The following is an 18,741-nucleotide window of genomic DNA, read 5'->3' as shown; positions in this document are numbered from 1 at the left end:
CCAGTTTTATGCCTCCCCCAGTTTTATGACTCCCTCAGCTTTATGCCTCCCCCAGTTTTATGCCTCCCCCAGTGTGTCGCCTCCCCTAGCTTCATGCCTCCCCCAGCTTTATGCCTCCCCCAGCTTTATGCCTCCCCCAGCTTTATGCCTCCCCCAGCTTTATGCCTCTCCCAGTTTTATGCCTCCCCCAGTGAGTCACCTCCCCCAGTTTTATGCCTCCCCCAGTTTTATGCCTCCCCCAGCTTTATGCCTCCCCCAGCTTTATGCCTCCCCCAGTTTTATACCTCCCCCAGCTTTATGCCTTCTCCAGTTTTATGCCTCCCCAGCTTTATGCCTCCCCCAGTTTTATGACTCCCCCAGCTTTATGCCTACCCCTGTTTTATGTCTCCCCCAGTGTGTCGCCTTCCCTAGCTTAATGCCTCCCCCAGCTTTATGCCTCCCCCAGCTTTATGCCTCCCCCAGTGTGTTGCCTCCCCCAGCTTTATACCTCCCCCAGTTTTATGCCTCCCCCAGTGTGTCACCTCCCCCAGTTTTATGCCTCCCCCAGCTTTATGCCTCCCCCAGCTTTATGCCTCCCCCAGTGTGCCATCTCCCCCAGCTTTATGCTTCACCAGCTTTATGCCTGGCCCAGTTTTATGCCTCCCCCAGCTTAATTCCTCCCCCAGCTTTATGCCTCCCCCAGTGTGTCGCCTCGCCCTGTTGTATGCCTCCCCCCAGCTTTATGCCTCCCCAGCTTTATGCCTCCGACAGTTTCATGCCTCCCCCAGCTTTTTGCCTCCCGCAGCTTTATGCCTCCCCCAGGGTGTCGCCTCTCTCAGTTTAATGCCTCTCCCAGTTTTATGCCTCCCTCAGTTTTATGCCTCCCCCAGTTTTATGCCTCCCCCAGCTTTATACCTCCCCCAGTTTTATGCCTCCCCCAGTTTTATGCCTCCCCCAGCATTATGCCTCCCCCAGTTTTATGCCTCCCCCAGCTTTATGCCTCCCCCAGTGTGCCGTCTCCCCCAGCTTTATGCCTCCCCCACCTTTATGCTTCCCCCAGTTTTATGCCTCCCCCAGCTTTATGCCTCCCTCAGCTTTATGCCTCCCCCAGTGTGTCGCCTCTCCAAGTTTTATGCCTCTCCCAGTTTTATGCCACCCCCAGTTTTATGACTCCCCCAGCTTTATGCCTCCCCCAGTTTTATGCCTCCCCCAGTGTGTCACCTCCCCTAGCTTAATGCCTCCCCCAGCTTTATGTCTCCCCCAGCTTTATGCCTCCCCCAGCTTTATGCCTCCCCCAGTTTTATGCCTCCCCCAGTGTGTCGCCTCCCCCAGTTTTATGCCTCCCCCTGCTTTATGCCTCCCCCAGCTTTATGCCTCCCCTAGTCTTATGCCTCCCCCAGCTTTATGCCTCCCGCAGCTTTTTTCCTCCCCCAGTGTGTCGTCTCTCCCAGTTTTATGCCTCTCCCAGTTTTATGCCTCCCCCAGTTTTATGCCTCCCCCAGCTTTATGCCTCCCCCAGTTTTATGCCTCCCCCAGTGTGTCGCCTCCCCTAGCTTTATGCCTACCCCAGCTTTATGCCTCCCCAAGTGTGTTGCCTCCCCCAGCTTTATGCCTCCCCCAGTTTTATGCCTCCCCCAGTGTGTCACCGCCCCCTGTTTTATGCCTCCCCAGTTTTATGCCTCCCCCAGCTTTATTCCTCCCCCAGCTTTATTCCTCCTCCAGTTTTATGGCTCCCCCAGCTTTATGCCTCCCCCAGCTTTATTCCTTCCCCAGTTTTATGCCTCCCCCAGCTTTATGCCTCCCCCAGCTTTATGCTTCCCCCAGTGTGCCGTCTCCCCCAGCTTTATGCTTTCCCAGCTTTATGTCTCCCCCAGCTTTATGCCTCCCCCAGCTTAATTCCTCCCTCAGCTTTATGCCTCCCCCAGTGTGTCGCCTCCCCCAGTTTTATACCTCCCCCAGCTTTATGCCTTTCACAGTTTTATGCCTCCCCCAGCTTTTTGCCTCCCGCAGCTTTATGCCTCCCCCAGTGTGTCTCCTCTCCCAGTTTTATGCCTCTCCCAGTTTTATGCCTCTCCCAGCTTTTATACCTCCCCCAGTTTTATGCCTCCCCCAGCATTATGCCTCCTCCAGTTTTATGCCTCCCCCAACTTTATGCCTCCCCCAGTGTGCCGTCTCCCCCAGCTTTATGCCTCCCCCAGCTTTATGCTTCCCCCAGTTTTATGCCTCCCCCAGCTTTATGCCTCCCCCAGTGTATCGCCTCTCCCAGTTTTATGCCTCCCCCAGTTTTATGCCTCCCCCAGTTTTATGACTCCCCCAGCTTTATGCCTCCCCCAGTTTTATGCCTCCCCCAGTGTGTCGTCTCCCCTAGCTTCATGCCTCCCCCAGCTTTATGCCTCCCCCAGCTTTATGCCTTCCCCAGTGTGTTGCCTCCCCCAGCTTTATGCCTCCCCCTGTTTTATGCCTCCCCAGTGTGTCACCTCCCCCAGTTTTATGCCTCCACCAGTTTTATGCCTCCCCCATCTTTATGCCTCCCCCAGCTTTATGCCTCCCCCAGTTTTATACCTCCCCCAGCTTTATGCCTTCCCCAGTTTTATGCTTCCCCCAGCTTTATGCCTCCCCCAGTGTGCCATCTCCCCCAGCTTTTTGCTTCCCCAGCTTTATGCCTCCCCCAGTTTTATGCCTCCCCCAGCTTAATTCCTCCCCCAGCTTTATGCCTCCCCCTGTTTTATGCCTCCCCCCAGCTTTATGCCTCCCCAGCTTTATGCCTCCCACAGTTTTATGCCTCCCCCAGCTTTTCGCCTCCCGCAGCTTTATGCCTCCCCCAGGGTGTCGCCTCTCCCAGTTTTATGCCTCTCCCAGTTTTATCCCTCCCCCAGTTTTATGCCTCCCCCAGTTTAATGCCTCCCCCAGCATTATACCTCCCCCAGTTTTATGCCTCCCCCCGCTTTATGCCTCCCCCAGTTTTATGCCTCCCCCAGCTTTATGCCTCCCCCAGTTTTATGCCTCACCCAGTTTAAAACGTCCCCCAGCTTTATGCCTCCCCCAATGTGTCGCCTCCCCCAGTTTTATGCCTCCCCCTGCTTTATGCCTCCCCCAGCTCTATGCCTCCTCCAGTTTTATGCCTCCCCCAGCTTTATGCCTCCTCCAGGTTTATGCCTGCCCAAGTGTGTCGCCTCCCCCAGTTTTATGCCTCCCCCAGTATGTCGCCTGCCCCAGCTTTATGCCTCCCCCAGCTTTATGCCTCCCCCAGCTTTATGCCTCCCCCAGTTATATGCCTCCCCCAGCTTTATGCTTCCCCCAGCTTTATGCCTCCCCAGTTTTATGCCTCCCCCAACTTTATGCCTCCCCCGGTTTTATGCCTCCCCCAGCTTTATGCCTCCCGCAGCTTTATGCCTCCCCCAGTGTGTCGCCTCTCCCAGTTTTATGCCTCTCCCAGTTTTATGCCTCCCCCAGTTTTATGACTCCCCCAGCTTTATGCCTCCCCCAGTGTGTCACCTCCCCTAGCTTAATGCCTCCCCCAGCTATATGCCTCCCCCAGTGTGTTGCCTCCCCCAGCTTTATGCCTCCCCCAGTTTTATGCCTCCCCCAGTGTGTCGCCTCCCCCAGTTTTATGCCTCCCCCTGCTTTATGCCTCCCCCAGCTTTATGCCTCCCCCAGCTTTATGCCTTCCCCAGTTTTATGCCTCCCCCAGCTTTATGTCTCCCCGAGCTTTATGCCTCCCCCAGTGTGCCGTCTCCCCCAGCTTTATCCTTTCCCAGCTTTATGTCTCCCCCAGTTTTATGCCTCCCCCAGCTTAATTCCTCCCTCAGCTTTATGCCTCCCCCAGTGTGTCGCCTCCCCCAGTTTTAGGCCTCCCCCAGCTTTATGCCTCCCCCAGCTTTATGCCTTTCACAGTTTTATGCCTCCCCAACTTTTTGCCTCCCGCAGCTTTATGCCTCCCCCAGTGTGTCGCCTCTCCCAGTTTTATGCCTCTCCCAGTTTTATGCCTCCCCCAGTTTTATGCCTCCCCCAGCTTTTATACCTCCCCCAGTTTTATGCCTCCTCCAGCATTATGCCTCCCCCAGTTTTATGCCTCCCCCAGCTTTATGCCTCCCCCAGTGTGCCATCTCCCCCAGCTTTATGCCTCCGCCACCTTTATGCTTCCCCCAGTTTTATGCCTCCCCCAGCTTTATGCCTCTCGCAGCTTTATGCCTCCCCCAGTGTGTCGCCTCTCCCAGTTTTATTCCTCTCCCAGTTTTATGCCTCCCCCAGTTTTATGCCTCCCCCAGTTTTATGACTCCCCCAGCTTTATGCCTCCCCCAGTTTTATGCCTCCCCCAGTGTGTGACCTCCACTAGCTTAATGCCTCCTCCAGCTTTATGCCTCCCCCAGTGTGTTGCCTCCCCCACCTTTATGCCTCCCCCAGTGTTATGCCTCCCCCAGTGTTTCGCCTCCCCCAGTTTTATGCCTCCCCCTGCTTTATGCCTCCTCCAGCTTTATGCCTCCCCCTGCTTTATGCCTCCCCCAGCTTTATGCCTCCCCTAGTTTTATGCCTCCCCCAGCTTTATGCCTCCCGCAGCTTTATGCCTCCCCCAGTGTGTCGCCTCTCCCAGTTTTATGCCTTCCCCAGTTTTATCCCTCCCCCAGTTTTATGCCTCCCCCAGTTTTATGCCTCCTCCAGTTTTATGACTCCCCCAGCTTTATGACTCCCCCAGTTTTATGCTTCCCCCAGTGTGTCGCCTTTCCTAGCTTTATGCCTCCCCCAGTGTGTTGCCTCCCCCAGCTTTATGCCTCCCCCAGTTTTATGCCTCCCCCAGCTTTATGCCTCCCCCAGCTTTATGCCTTCCCCAGTTTTATGCCTCCCCCAGTTTTATGCCTCCCCCAGCTTTATGCCTCCCCCAGGGTTCCGTCTCCCCCAGCTTTATCCTTTCCCAGCTTTATGTCTCCCCCAGTTTTATGCCTCCCCCAGCTTAATTCCTCCCTCAGCTTTATGCCTCCCCCAGTGTGTCGCCTCCCCCAGTTTTATGCCTCCCCCCAGCTTTATTCCTCCCCCAGCTTTATGCCTTTCACAGTTTTTTTGCCTCCCCCAGCTTTTTGCCTCCCGCAGCTTTATGCCTCCCCCAGTGTGTCGCCTCTCCCAGTTTTATGCCTCTCCCAGTTTTATGCCTCTCCCAGTTTTATGCCTCCCCCAGTCTTATGCCTCCCCCAGCTTTTATACCTCCCCCAGTTTTATGCCTCCCGCAGCATTATGCCTCCCCCAGTTTTATGCCTCCCCCAGCTTTATGCCTCCCCCAGTGTGCCGTCTCTCCCAGCTTTATGCCTCCCTCACCTTTATGCTTCCCCCAGTTTTATGCCTCCCCCAGCTTTATGCCTCCCGCAGCTTTATGCCTCCCCCAGTGTGTCGCCTCTCCCAGTTTTATGCCTCTCCCAGTTTTATGCTACCCCCAGTTTTATGACTCCCCCAGCTTTATGCCTCCCCCAGTTTTATGCCTCCCCCAGTGTGTCGCCTCCCCTAGCTTTATGCCTCCCCCAGCTTTATGCCTCCCCCAGTGTGTTGCCTCCCCCAGTTTTATGCCTCCCCCAGTTTTATGCCTCCCCCAGCTTTATGCCTCCCCCAGCTTTATGCCTTCCCCAGTTTTATGCCTCCCCCAGCTTTATGCCTCCCCCAGTGTGCCGTCTCCCCCAGCTTTATGCTTTCCCAGCTTTATGTCTCCCCCAGTTTTAATCCCCCCCAGCTTAATTCCTCCCCCAGCTAGCTTTATGCCTCCCCCAGTGTGTCGCCTCCCCCAGTTTTATGCCTCCCCCCAGCTTTATGCCTCCCCCAGCTTTATGCCTTTCACAATTTTATGCCTACCCCAGCTTTTTGCCTCCCGCAGCTTTATGCCTCCCCCAGTGTGTCGCCTCTCCCAGCTTTATGCCTCTACCAGTTTTATGCCTACCCAGCTTTATGCCCCCCCCAGTGTGCCTTCTCCCCCAGCTTTATGCCTCCCCCAGTTTTATGCCTCACCCAGCTTTATGCCTCCCGCAGCTTTATGCCTCCCCTAGTGTGTCGCCTCTCCCAGTTTTATGCCTCTCCCAGTTTTATGCCTCCCCCAGTTTTATGACTCCCCCAGCTTTATGCCTCCCCCAGTTTTATGCCTCCCCCAGTGTGTCGCATCCCCCGGCTTTATGCCTCCCCCAGCTTTATGCCTCCCCCAGCTTTATGCCTCCCCCAGTGTGTTGCCTCCCCCAGCTTTATGCCTCCCCCAGTTTTATGCCTCCCCCAGTGTGTCGCCTCCCCCAGTTTTATACCTCCCGCTGCTTTATGCCTCCCCCTGCTTTATGCGTCCCCCAGTTTTATGCCTCCCCCAGCTTTATGCCTCCCGCAGCTTTATGCCACCCCCAGTGTGTCGCCTCTCTCAGTTTTATGCCTCTCCCAGTTTTATTCCTCCCCCAGTTTTATGACTCCCTCAGCTTTATGCCTCCCCCAGTTTTATGCCTCCTCCAGTGTGTCGCCTCCCCTAGCTTCATGCCTCCCCCAGCTTTATGCCTCCCCCAGCTTTATGCCTCCCCCAATGTGTTGCCTCCCCCAGCTTTATGCCTCTCCCAGTTTTATGCCTCCCCCAGTGAGTCACCTCCCCCAGTTTTATGCCTCCCCCAGTTTTATGCCTCCCCCAGCTTTATGCCTCCCCCAGCTTTATGCCTCCCCCAGTTTTATACCTCCCCCAGCTTTATGCCTTCCCCAGTTTTATGCCTCCCCAGCTTTATGCCTCCCCCAGTTTTATGCCTCCCCCAGTTTTATGACTCCCCCAGCTTTATGCCTACCCCAGTTTTATGTCTCCCCCAGTGTGTCGCCTTCCCTAGCTTAATGCCTCCCCCAGCTTTATGCCTCCCCCAGCTTTATGCCTCCCCCAGTGTGTTGCCTCCCCCAGCTTTATACCTCCCCCAGTTTTATGCCTCCCCCAGTGTGTCACATCCTCCAGTTTTATGCCTCCCCCAGCTTTATGCCTCCCCCAGCTTTATGCCTCCCCCAGTGTGCCATCTCCCCCAGCTTTATGCTTCCCCAGCTTTATGCCTCCCCCAGTTTTATGCCTCCCCCAGCTTAATTCCTCCCCCAGCTTTATGCCTCCCCCAGTGTGTCGCCTCGCCCTGTTGTATGCCTCCCCCCAACTTTATGCCTCCCCAGCTTTATGCCTCCCACAGTTTCATGCCTCCCCCAGCTTTTTGCCTCCCGCAGCTTTATGCCTCCCCCAGGGTGTCGCCTCTCTCAGTTTAATGCCTCTCCCAGTTTTATGCCTCCCTCATTTTTATCCCTCCCCCAGTTTTATGCCTCCCCCAGCTTTATACCTCCCCCAGTTTTATGCCTCCCCCAGTTTTATGCCTCCCCCAGCATTATGCCTCCCCCAGTTTTATGCCTCCCCCAGCTTTATGCCTCCCCCAGTGTGCCGTCTCCCCCAGCTTTATGCCTCCCCCACCTTTATGCTTCCCCCAGTTTTATGCCTCCCCAGCTTTATGCCTCCCGCAGCTTTATGCCTCCCCCAGTGTGTCGCCTCTCCCAGTTTTATGCCTCTCCCAGTTTTATGCCACCCTCAGTTTTATGATTCCCCCAGCTTTATGCCTCCCCCAGTTTTATGCCTCCCCCAGTGTGTCACCTCCCCTAGCTTAATGCCTCCCCCAGCTTTATGTCTCCCCCAGTGTGTTGCCTACCCCAGCTTTATGCCTCCCCCAGTGTGTCGCCTCCCCCAGTTTTATGCCTCCCCCTGCTTTATGCCTCCCCCAGCTTTATGCCTCCCCTACTCTTATGCCTCCTCCAGCTTTATGCCTCCCACAGCTTTTTGCCTCCCCCAGTGTGTCGCCTCCCCCAGTTTTATGCCTCCCCCAGCTTTATGCCTCCCCCAGTTTTATGCCTCCCCTAGTGTGTCGCCTCCCCTAGCTTTATGCCTCCCCCAGCTTTATGCCTCCCCCAGTGTGTTGCCTCCCCCAGCTTTATGCCTCCCCCAGTTTTATGCCTCCCCCAGTTTTATGCCTCCCCCAGCTTTATGCCTCCCCCAGCTTTATGCCTTCCCCAGTTTTATGCCTCCCCCAGCTTTATGCCTCCCCCAGTGTGCCGTCTCCCCCAGCTTTATGCTTTCCCAGCTTTATGTCTCCCCCAGTTTTAATCCCCCCCAGCTTAATTCCTCCCCCAGCTAGCTTTATGCCTCCCCCAGTGTGTCGCCTCCCCCAGTTTTATGCCTCCCACCAGCTTTATGCCTCCCCCAGCTTTATGCCTTTCACAATTTTATGCCTCCCGCAGCTTTATGCCTCCCCCAGTGTGTCGCCTCTCCCAGCTTTATGCCTCTACCAGTTTTATGCCTACCCAGCTTTATGCCTCCCCCAGTGTGCCTTCTCCCCCAGCTTTTTGCCTCCCCCAGTTTTATGCCTCACCCAGCTTTATGCCTCCCGCAGCTTTATGCCTCCCCCAGCTTTATGCCTCCCCCAGTTTTATACCTCCCCCAGCTTTTTGCCTCCTGCAGCTTTATGCCTCCCCTAGTGTGTCGCCTCTCCCAGTTTTATGCCTCTCCCAGTTTTATGCCTCTCCCAGTTTTATGCCTCCCCCAGTTTTATGACTCCCCCAGCTTTATGCCTCCCCCAGTTTTATGCCTCTCCCAGTGTGTCGCATCCCCCGGCTTTATGCCTCCCCCAGCTTTATGCCTCCCCCAGTGTGTTGCCTCCCCCAGCTTTATGCCTCCCCCAGTTTTATGCCTCCCCCAGTGTGTCGCCTCCCCCAGTTTTATGCCTCCCGCTGCTTTATGCCTCCCCCTGCTTTATGCGTCCCCCAGTTTTATGCCTCCCCCAGCTTTATGCCTCCCGCAGCTTTATGCCGCCCCCAGTGTGTCGCCTCTCCCAGTTTTATGCCTCCCCCAGTTTTATGACTCCCTCAGCTTTATGCCTCCCCCAGTGTGTCGCCTCCCCCAGCTTTATGCCTCCCCCATCTTTATGCCTCCCCCAGTGTTGCCTCCCCCAGCTTTATGCTTCTCACAGTTTTATGCCTCCCCCAGTGAGTCACCTCCCCCAGTTTTATGCCTCCCCCAGTTTTATGCCTCCCCCAGCTTTATGCCTCCCCCAGCTTTATGCCTCCCCCAGTTTTATACCTCCCCCAGCTTTATGCCTTCCCCAGTTTTATGCCTCCCCCAGCTTTATGCCTCCCCCAGTTTTATGCCTCCCCCAGTTTTATGACTCCCCCAGCTTTATGCCTACCCCAGTTTTATGTCTCCCCCAGTGTGTCGCCTTCCCTAGCTTAATGCCTCCCCCAGCTTTATGCCTCCTCCAGCTTTATGCCTCCCCCAGTGTGTTGCCTCCCCCAGCTTTATACCTCCCCCAGTTTTATGCCTCCCCCAGTGTGTCACCTCCCCCAGTTTTATGCCTCCCCCAGCTTTATGCCTCCCCCAGTGTGCCATCTCCCCCAGCTTTATGCTTCCCCAGCTTTATGCCTCCCCCAGCTTAATTCCTCCCCCACCTTTATGCCTCCCCCAGTGTGTCGCCTCGCCCTGTTGTATGCCTCCCCCCAGCTTTATGCCTCCCACAGTTTCATGCCTCCCCCAGCTTTTTGCCTCCCGCAGCTTTATGCCTCCCCCAGGGTGTCGCCTCTCTCAGTTTAATGCCTCTCCCAGTTTTATGCCTCCCTCAGTTTTATGCCTCCCCCAGTTTTATGCCTCCCCCAGCTTTATACCTCCCCCAGTTTTATGCCTCGCCCAGTTTTATGCCTCCCCCAGCATTATGCCTCCCCCAGTTTTATGCCTCCCCCAGCTTTATGCCTCCCCCAGTGTGCCGTCTCCCCCAGCTTTATGCCTCCCCCACCTTTATGCTTCCCCCAGTTTTATGCCTCCCCCAGCTTTATGCCTCCCGCAGCTTTATGCCTCCCCCAGTGTGTCGCCTCTCCCAGTTTTATGCCTCTCCCAGTTTTATGCCTCCCCCAGTTTTATGACTCCCCCAGCTTTATGCCTCCCCCAGTTTTATGCCTCCCCCAGTGTGTCACCTCCCCTAGCTTAATGCCTCCCCCAGCTTTATGCCTCCCCCAGTGTGTTGCCTCCCCCAGCTTTATGCCTCCCCCAGTTTTATGCCTCCCCCAGTGTGTCGCCTCCCCCAGTTTTATGCCTCCCCCTGCTTTATGCCTCCCCTAGCTTTATGCCTCCCCTAGTTTTATGCCTCTCCCAGCTTTATGCCTCCCGCAGCTTTATGCCTCCCCCAGTGTGTCGCCTCTCCCAGTTTTATGCCTCTCCCAGTTTTATGCCTCCCCCAGTTTTATGCCTCCCCCAGTTTTATGCCTCCCCCAGCTTTATGCCTCCCCCAGTTTTATGCCTCCCCCAGTGTGTCGCCTCCCCTAGCTTTATGCCTCCCCCAGCTTTATGCCTCCCCCAGTGTGTTGCCTCCCCCAGCTTTATGCCTCCCCCAGTTTTATGCCTCCCCCAGTTTTATGCCTCCCCAGCTTTATGCCTCCCCCAGCTTTATGCCTTCCCCAGTTTTATGCCTCCCCCAGCTTTATGCCTCCCCCAGTGTGCCGTCTCCCCCAGCTTTATGCTTTCCCAGCTTTATGTCTCCCCAGTTTTAATCCTCCCCCAGCTTAATTCCTCCCCCAGCTAGCTTTATGCCTCCCTCAGTGTGTCGCCTCCCCCAGTTTTATGCCTCCCCCCAGCTTTATGCCTCCCCCAGCTTTATGCCTTTCACAATTTTATGCCTCCCCCAGCTTTTTGCCTCCCGCAGCTTTATGCCTCCCCCATTGTGTCGCTTCTCCCAGTTTTATGCCTCTTCCAGTTTTATGCCTCCCCCAGTTTTATGCCTCCCCCAACTTTATACCTCCCCCAGTTTTATGCCTCCCCCAGCTTTATGCCTCCACCAGTTTTATGCCTACCCAGCTTTATGCCTCCCCCAGTGTGCCTTCTCCCCCAGCTTTATGCCTCCCCCAGTTTTATGCCTCACCCAGCTTTATGCCTCCCGCAGCTTTATGCCTCCCCCAGGGTGTCGCCTCTCTCAGTTTTATGCCTCTCCCAGTTTTATGCCTCCCCCAGTTTCATGCCTCCCCCAGTTTTATGCCTCCCCCAGCTTTATACCTCCCCCAGTTTTATGCCTCCCCCAGTTTTATGCCTCCCCCAGCTTTATGCCTCCCCCAGTTTTATGCCTCACCCAGCTTAAAACGTCCCCCAGCTTTATGCCTCCCCCAGTGTGTCGCCTCCCCCAGTTTTATGCCTCCCCCTGCTTTATGCCTCCCTCAGCTTTATGCCTCCCCCAGTTTTATGCCTCCCCCAGCTTTATGCCTCCCCCAGGTTTATGCCTGCCACAGTGTGTCGCCTCCCCCAGTTTTATGCCTCTCCCAGTGTGTCGCCTGCCCCAGCTTTATGCCTCCCCCAGCTTTATGCCTCCCCCAGTTTTATGCCTCCCCAGTTATATGCCTCCCCCAGATTTCTGCTTCCCCTAGCTTTATGCCTCCTCAGTTTTATGCCTCTCCCAACTTTATGCCTACCCCAGCTTTATGTCTCCCCCAGTTTTATGCCTCCCCCAGCTTTATGCCTCCCCCAGTGTGCCGTCTCTCCCAGCTTTATTCCTCCCCCAGCTTTATGCTTCCCCTAGTTTTATGCCTCCCCCAGCTTTATGCCTCCCGCAGCTTTATGCCTCTCCCAGTTTTATGCCTCTCCCAGTATTATGCCTCTCCCAGTATTATGCCTCCTCCAGTTTTATGACTCCCCCAGCTTTATGCCTCCCCCAGTTTTATGCCTCCCCCAGTGTGTCACCTCCCCTAGCTTAATGCCTCCCCCAGCTTTATGCCTCCCCCAGTTTTATGCCTCACCCAGCTTTATGCCTCCCGCAGCTTTATGCCTCCCCCAGTGTGTCGCCTCTCCCAGTTTTATGCCTCTCCCAGTTTTATGCCTCCCCCAGTTTTATGACTCCCCCAGCTTTATGCCTCCCCCAGTTTTATGCCTCCCCCAGTGTGTCGCCTCCCCCAGTGTGCCTTCTCCCCTAGCTTTATGCCTCCCCCAGTTTTATGCCTCACCCAGCTTTATGCCTCCCGCAGCTTTATGCCTCTCCCAGTTTTATGCCTCTCCCAGTTTTATGCCTCCCCCAGCTGTAAGCCTCCCCCAGCTTTATGCCTCCCCCAGTGTGTTGCCTCCCCCAGCTTTATGCCTCCCCCAGTTTTATGCCTCCCCCAGTGTGTCGCCTCCCCCAGTTTTATGCCTCCCCCAGCTTTATGCGTCCCCCAGTTTTATGCCTCCCCCAGCTTTATGCCTCCCGCAGCTTTATGCCGCCCCCAGTGTGTCGCCTCTCTCAGTTTTATGCCTCCCTCAGTTTTATGACTCGCCCAGCTTTATGCCTCCCCCAGTTTTATGCCTCCCCCAGTGTGTCGCCTCCCCTAGCTTCATGCCTCCCCCAGCTTTATGCCTCCCCCAGCTTTATGCCTCCCCCAGTGTGTTGCCTCCCCCAGCTTTATGCCTCTCCCAGCTTTATGCCTCCCCCAGTGTGTCACCTCCCCCAGTTTTATGCCTCCCCCAGCTTTATGCCTCCCCCAGCTTTATGCCTCCCCCAGTTTTATACCTCCCCCAGCTTTATGCCTTCCCCAGTTTTATGCCTCCCCCAGCTTTATGCCTCCTCCAGTGTGCCATCTCCCCCAGCTTTATGATTCCCCAGCTTTATGCCTCCCCCAGTTTTATGCCTCCCCCAGCTTAATTCCTCCCCCAGGTTTATGCCTCCCCCAGTTTGTCGCCTCCCCCTGTTTTATGCCTCCCCCCAGCTTTATGCCTCCCCAGCTTTATGCCTCCCACAGTTTTATGCCTCCCCCAGCTTTTTGCCTCCCGCAGCTTTATGCCTCCCCCAGGGTGTCGCCTCTCCCAGTTTTATGCCTCTCCCAGTTTTATGCCTCCCCCAGTTTTATGCCTCCCCCAGTTTTATGCCTCCCCCAGTTTTATGCCTCCCCCAGCTTTATACCTCCCCCAGTTTTATTCACAACCAAAACAACCACGATCAAATAGCCAATTAAAACTGATTTATTATTCCTTTTCATTAAAAATTGTTATCGTATACAGATAATTGGTACAAAAAATAATGCAAGACAACACATAGTGTGCAAAAAATTCCACCGCAATATGGGACACACAGGACCCCGGTTGTACTGCCCAATAGTATTAGATAATCATCAAAGCAGCATGGCGTATATACCTAAGCTAATATAATCTGACTAATAAAGACAGCTCATGTACTAAGTGGTTATATTGTTAAAAAAGAGGGCTCATATCCTAAAACATTGTAAGGTCCCTGAAAACTAAATAGTGTTAGTACACGTCACAGGGTCATGTTATACCTCTATCCAACCACCATGTGTGTATCTCTATGCATGTAGTAACAATATATATATATATAATAACAGTATATGGACCTACAATACACTGGTACTATGTATTATAGTTCTGTATATGATGACAATATCACTTGGTATATCTATAGAGACATGTATCACAATAAGTACCTAGATACCAAACCGCTACTTTGTTGGGCTTCCAACGTGGGTCCTGCTCCCACCCCGATGCGCGTTTCGGCGCTGCCTTCCTCAGGGGGCGTGGACCAAACCTGGAGGTGTGTATCTTTAAGCATGGTTCTAGCCAATCGCTGTACAGAGGAGGACCAATCGACGCATGTCGCGTCGCGGTTACCATGACGATCAGTGACGTCGGCGTCAAGCAAGGATCACGTGATGGTCACATGGGCCCATGTGACCACGCAGGTCCTTGCAGAAAGACGCAGAGAGCCAGAGATCGTGTATTGGAACCGTACAGCGCATGCGTTCAGGTCCTATTAGTAGTGATTGTCATATATGGCACAGAGAGGTACATTACACATTATCCGCACATATATTTTATATTGTATCCTTGGCCATATTTTTCATTCTACATAAATATAAAAATATATATAAACATATATACGATGGCATACAGGGCTTAAAATCATTTCTTACCCACATTGGATGTTTCACAGCACATGGCTATAAAGAATCAGTCTTATACATACATTGACAATAGTAGTCAGTTATATTATTATTATGTGATAATATAGATAGCCATCAATCCCAAATTGGCCCAAAGTATCAGATTAAATAATGCTATAGTGCAAAGCCACACTCAATTTTTCTATTTAATGTGAGTCTAGTCTCATGGAGCGCATATATCATGGGAAACCTTACTCAGTTTAAATCTCATCAAATGCATGTGACATAAAAGGGCTCTCACTTATTATATAGAATACATGTGACATAAAAGAGCTCTCACTTATTATATAGAATGCACAGATCGTTCATATATAACGAAAAATATGTCACATAATCTAAGAATGCACATATACATAATTCAGGTTCCCATGATTATGCATCTACGAGCAGGCGGGCAATGCCAACTCCCATAAGTTTCCAAAGTCCACCACCCGACCCACACTACAACCCCCATGGCAAACCATGAGGGTAGTAGAGCATGGTACGGGAAAGGGGCAGAGGGACCAAAGGGCACATTATATTACGAAACCATGTCCACCCAGAACATGCCTCATAGCCACCGTATATCAAGTACAATATATCAAAGGAAGGCACATAAAATCACAAATCATGTAAACCCATAATTACATCAGAAAACATAAAAAGAAAAACACTATTGGTCACAATCATATATTATTGTCAATAGAATTCACAATAGAGTTCACAGGATCCGAATTTCATGCACTTCTGTAATGCCAAAAGCCTTCATATGCTGATAAAGAGTCCAACATCCCTCGATAGTCTCTAAATGTACCCATGTCCATGCCATATAAGTTCCCCCAGTTTTATGCCTCCCCCAGATTTATGCGTCCCCCAGTTTTATGCCTCCCCCAGCTTTATGCCTCCCCCAGTTTTATGCCTCACTCAGCTTAAAACGTCCCCCAGCTTTATGCCTCCCCCAGTGTGTCGCCTCCCCCAGTTTTATGCCTCCCCCTGCTTTATGCCTCCCCCAGCTTTATGCCTCCCCCAGTTTTATGCCTCCCCCAGCTTTATGCCTCCCCCAGGTTTATGCCTGCCCCAGTGTGTCGCCTCCCCCAGTGTGTTGCCTGCCCCAGCTTTATGCCTCCCCCAGCTTTACGCCTCCCCCAGTTTTATGCCTCCCCCAGTTTTATGCCTCCCCCAGTTATATGCCTCCCCCAGCTTTATGCCTCCCCAGTTTTATGCCTCCCCCATCTTTATGCCTCCCCCAGTGTGTTGTCTCCCCCAGCTTAATGCCTCCCCCAGCTTTATGCCTCCCCCAGTTTTATGCCTTCCCCAGCTTAATTCCTCCCCAAGCTTTATGCCTCCCCCATTGTGTCGCCTCTCCCAGTTTTATGCCTCCCCCTGCTTTATGCCTCCCCCAGCTTTATGCCTCCCCCAGCTTTATGCCTCCCCCAGTGTGTCACCTCTCTCAGTTTTATGCCTCCCCCAGTTTTATGCCTCCCCCAGTTTTATGACTCCCCCAGCTTTATGCCTCCCCCAGTTTTATACCTCCTCCACTGTGTCGCCTCCCCTAGCTTTATGCCTCCCCCAGCTTTATGCCTCCCCCAGTGTGTTGCCTCCCCCAGCTTTATGCCTCCCCCAGTGTGTTGCCTCCCCTAGCTTCATGCCTCCCCCAGCTTTATGCCTCCCCCAGCTTTATGCCTCCCCCAGCTTTATACCTCCCCCAGTTTTATGCCTCCCCCAGTGTGTCACCTCCCCCAGTTTTATGCCTCCCCCAGTGTGCCATCTCCCCCAGCTTTATGCTTCCCCAGCTTTATGCCTCCCCCAGTTTTATGCCTCCCCCAGCTTAATTCCTCTCCCAGCTTTATGCCTCCCCCAGTGTGTCGCCTCGCCCTGTTTTATGCCTCCCCCCAGCTTTATGCCTCCCCAGCTTTATGCCTCCCACAGTTTTATGCCTCCCCCAGCTTTTTGCCTCCCGCAGCTTTATGCCTCCCCCAGGGTGTCGCCTCTCCCAGTTTTATGCCTCTCCCAGTTTTATGCCTCCCCCAGTTTTATGCCTCCCCCAGTTTTATGCCTCCCCAGCTTTATACCTCCCCCAGTTTTATGCCTCCCCCAGTTTTATGCCTCCCCCAGCTTTATGTCTCCCCCAATTTTATGCCTCACCCAGCTTAAAACGTCCCCCAGCTTTATGCCTCCCCCAGTGTTTCGCCTCCCCCAGTTTTATGCCTCCCCCTGCTTTATGCCTCCCCCAGTTTTATGCCTCCCCCAGCTTTATGCCTCCCCCAGGTTTATGCCTGCCCCAGTGTGTCGCCTCCCCCAGTTTTATGCCTCCCCCAGTGTGTCGCCTGCCCCAGCTTTATGCCTCCCCCAGCTTTATGCCTCCCCCAGTTTTATGCCTCCCCAGTTATATGCCTCCCCCAGCTTTATGCTTCCCCTAGCTTTATGCCTCCCCAGTTTTATGCGTCCCCCAACATTATGCCTCCCCCAGTTTTATGCCTCCCCCAGCTTTATGCCTCCCCCAGCTTTATGCCTCCCCCAGTGTACCGTCTCCCCCAGCTTTATGCTTTCCCAGCTTTATGTCTCCCCCAGTTTTATGCCTCCCCCAGCTTAATTCCTCCCTCAGCTTTATGCCTCCCCCAGTGTGTCGCCTCCCCCCAGCTTTATGCCTCCCCCAGCTTTATGCCTTTCACAGTTTTATGCCTCCCCCAGCTTTTTGCCTCCCACAGCTTTATGCCTCCCCCAGTGTGTCGCCTCTCCCAGTTTTATGCCTCTCCCAGTTTTATGCCTCTCCCAGTTTTATGCCTCCCCCAGTTTTATGCCTCCCCCAGCTTTTATACCTCCCCCAGTTTTATGCCTCCCCCAGTGTGCCGTCTCCCCCAGCTTTATGCCTCCCCCAGCTTTATGCTTCCCCCAGTTTTATGCCTCCCCCAGCTTTATGCCTCCCGCAGCTTTATGCCTCTCCCAGTTTTATGCCTCTCCCAGTATTATGCCTCTCCCAGTTTTATGCCTCCCCCAGTTTTATGCCTCCCCCAGTTTTATGACTCCCCCAGCTTTATGCCTCCCCCAGTTTTATGCCTCCCCCAGTGAGTCACCTCCCCTAGCTTAATGCCTCCCCCAGCTATATGCCTCCCCCAGTGTTTTGCCTCCCCCAGCTTTATGCCTCCCCCAGTTTTATGCCTCCCCCAGTGTGTCGCCTCCCCCAGTTTTATGCCTCCCCCTGCTTTATGCCTCCCCCAGCTTTATGCCTCCCCCAGTTTTATGCCTCCCCCAGCTTTATGCCTCCCGCAGCTTTATGCCTCCCCCAGTGTGTCGCCTCTCCCAGTTTTATGCCTCTCCCAGTTTTATGCCTCCCCCAGTTTTATGCCTCCCCCAGTTTTATGACTCCCCCAGCTTTATGCCTCCCCCAGTTTTATGCCTCCCCCAGTGTGTCGCCTCCCCTAGCTTTATGCCTCCCCCAGTGTGTTGCCTCCCCCAGCTTTATGCCTCCCCCAGTTTTATGCCTCCCCCAGCTTAATTCCTCCCCCAGCTAGCTTTATGCCTCCCCCAGTGTGTCGCCTCCCCCAGTTTTATGCCTCCCCCCAGCTTTATGCATCCCCCAGCTTTATGCCTTTCACAATTTTATGCCTCCCCCAGCTTTTTGCCTCCCGCAGCTTTATGCCTCCCCCAGTGTGTCGCCTCTCACAGTTTTATGCCTCTTCCAGTTTTATACCTCCCCCAGTTTTATGCCTCCCCCAGCTTTATACCTCCCCCAGTTTTATGCCTCCCCCAGCTTTATGCCTCCACCAGTTTTATGCCTACCCAGCTTTATGCCTCCCCCAGTGTGCCTTCTCCCCTAGCTTTATGCCTCCCCCAGTTTTATGCCTCCCGCAGCTTTATGCCTCCCCCAGTGTGTCGCCTCTCCCAGTTTTATGCCTCTCCCAGTTTTATGCCTCCCCCAGTTTTATGACTCCCCCAGCTTTATGCCTCCCCCAGTTTTATGCCTCCCCCAGTGTGTCGCCTCCCCCAGTGTGCCTTCTCCCCTAGCTTTATGCCTCCCCCAGTTTTATGCCTCACCCAGCTTTATGCCTCCCGCAGCTTTATGCCTCCCCCAGTATGTCGCCTTTCCCAGTTTTATGCCTCTCCCAGTTTTATGCCTCTCCCAGTTTTATGCCTCTCCCAGTTTTATGCCTCCCCCAGCTTTATGCCTCCCCCAGCTTTATGCCTCCCCCAGTGTGTTGCCTCCCCCAGCTTTATGCCTCCCCCAGTTTTATGCCTCCCCCAGTGTGTCGCCTCCCCCAGTTTTATGCCTTACCCAGTTTTATGCCTCCCCCAGCTTTATGCCTCCTCCAGTGTGCCATCTCCCCCAGCTTTATGATTCCCCAGCTTTATGCCTCCCCCAGTTTTATGCCTCCCCCAGGTTTATGCCTCCCCCAGGTTTATGCCTCCCCCAGTTTGTCGCCTCCCCCTGTTTTATGCCTCCCCCCAGCTTTATGCCTCCCCAGCTTTATGCCTCCCACAGTTTTATGCCTCCCCCAGCTTTTTGCCTCCCGCAGCTTTATGCCTCCCCCAGGGTGTCGCCTCTCCCAGTTTTATGCCTCTCCCAATTTTATGCCTCCCCCAGTTTTATGCCTCCCCCAGTTTTATGCCTCCCCCAGTTTTATGCCTCCCCCAGCTTTATACCTCCCCCAGTTTTATTCACAACCAAAACAACCACGATCAAATAGCCAATTAAAACTGATTTATTATTCCTTTTCATTAAAAATTGTTATCGTATACAGATAATTGGTACAAAAAATAATGCAAGACAACACATAGTGTGCAAAAAATTCCACCGCAATATGGGACACACAGGACCCC

This window comes from Phyllobates terribilis, unplaced genomic scaffold (assembly GCF_046119375.1).
Source record: "Phyllobates terribilis strain yellow unplaced genomic scaffold, ASM4611937v1 Scaffold_3__8_contigs__length_932513732, whole genome shotgun sequence".
Lineage (NCBI taxonomy): Eukaryota > Metazoa > Chordata > Amphibia > Anura > Dendrobatidae > Phyllobates > Phyllobates terribilis.
This window is presented reverse-complemented; position numbering follows the sequence as displayed.